The 1488-nt window shown below is 37.6% G+C and overlaps 1 long non-coding RNA gene across 1 annotated transcript in view; it reads right to left on the minus strand.

Moving 5' to 3' along the window:
• Nucleotides 1-469: 469 nt before the first annotated feature.
• LOC107691892 (uncharacterized) overlaps nt 470-1488 on the minus strand; it is a 1681-nt gene continuing 662 nt past the window's right edge. The window contains exons 2-3 of the long non-coding RNA XR_001634589.1: nt 852-885; nt 470-552 (exon numbers count right to left, since the gene is read on the minus strand). This is a non-coding gene — a long non-coding RNA (uncharacterized LOC107691892). The remainder of the gene's footprint in view (nt 553-851; nt 886-1488) is intronic.

Genomic DNA, 1488 nt, shown 5'->3' on the forward strand with positions numbered 1-1488 from the left:
ACTAGGGGCATAAAAACTACACCCTTGTTTTTCCATGTTTCCTGACAAGACAGGTATTTGTGTCGTTCATTAGTTCATTCATCAGATTCTGCACAACAGTAAACATCTCCTGGAGTAAACAAACCTGGTGTAACAGTAGAGAAATTCACCCACTTACAGAAATAAACCAACACCCCAGAGCTGCATGTATTAGCAGAGGAACGTCAAACTCGTGAGTTTCGTCATGCCCTGAATCATTTCCTCAGCCAAATGCAGACGTTAACATCAGAGGATCACTCATGTGGGCCAGTGAGCATCAGGTCTCGGTCCCACATGACTTTCGGTAGCGTTCCTCATGGCCCACCACGAGTGTAATAACAGGATCTGTATGCACTGAACTCTGCCGTGTCCAATTGATGTGACAACCTCCCTATCTCTTTAGACAACGAGTTCACATCCAGCTATACAATTATGCTCTGCTTCTGCGCGAGTGTGCGCTCGGTTCGTATCGGCCCTTCTCTTTGAACAGTATCTTCTCTTTGCTTTTTGTTTGCTCACTGTTTCCTTCCTGCTCTAATTTTCAGGACAGAGAAATGAATAAAATTAGCATACAGCACCCGAGGGACATATGGGAAGGTAAATAAACAGCCGAAAAGTCATCATCTGAATATCAAAACAGCCAATTTGCATGGCGGGTGATCATTAACTAAATGTGGATCTACTTATTTTGCCAAATGTTAACAAGTAGGGAGAGAAAATGGAAGGAAGGGGCTGCTGGAGAAATGGAAAACAACTTCAATGTGGATGAGTAATCAATGGCCTTGTTTGTACCCAGTTCTAAAGGGTGGGAAGTTCAGTCATCATTTACTTACCCTCATGTCGTTCCAAACCCGTATGGCTTTCTTTCTGTGTAGAACACAAAAGGAGATGTTTTGAAGAACATTCAAGCTGCTGTTTTCCACACATTAAAGTAGACAGTGTTTTTTTTAATTAGGAATTTGTTTGCATCACTTATTCATTCGTGGACACATTTTTTTTTTTTTTAAACACAGCCATGCTAGATTTGTTCGCTTATATAAATTAAGTTAAACTGTGGCCATGTCATGGGAATGGAGTCTTAATTTGTGGCCACTTTATCGCCTGCATGTCATGTGTGGGGCTCCATAAAAGTACTGTATAATGATCAAAATATTGTATTCTTGGAATTTTGACTATTCCCAAAATACTTTAAGGTATATAAAATCATTACAACTCCCATCTCTTTATGGTACAAGTTCTTTTTGTAAAACGTCTGTTTTGAGAATATTCGCAAAGCATTTTGACTTTACAAAATCATATTTATTTAATTTAATTTCAACATAACAGCATCACAGTACTTATATATGCAAATGCTATGGGGGGGAGGGGGGATTTATTTTATTCTAAATAAAAATTAATATAAAATGAATCAAAAAATGTATGTAAATGTATTTACATGTATATATTTATATTCATATCATTTATATTATA

This window comes from Sinocyclocheilus anshuiensis, unplaced genomic scaffold (assembly GCF_001515605.1).
Source record: "Sinocyclocheilus anshuiensis isolate Anshui unplaced genomic scaffold, SAMN03320099.WGS_v1.1 scaffold510, whole genome shotgun sequence".
Classification (NCBI taxonomy): Eukaryota; Metazoa; Chordata; class Actinopteri; order Cypriniformes; family Cyprinidae; genus Sinocyclocheilus; species Sinocyclocheilus anshuiensis.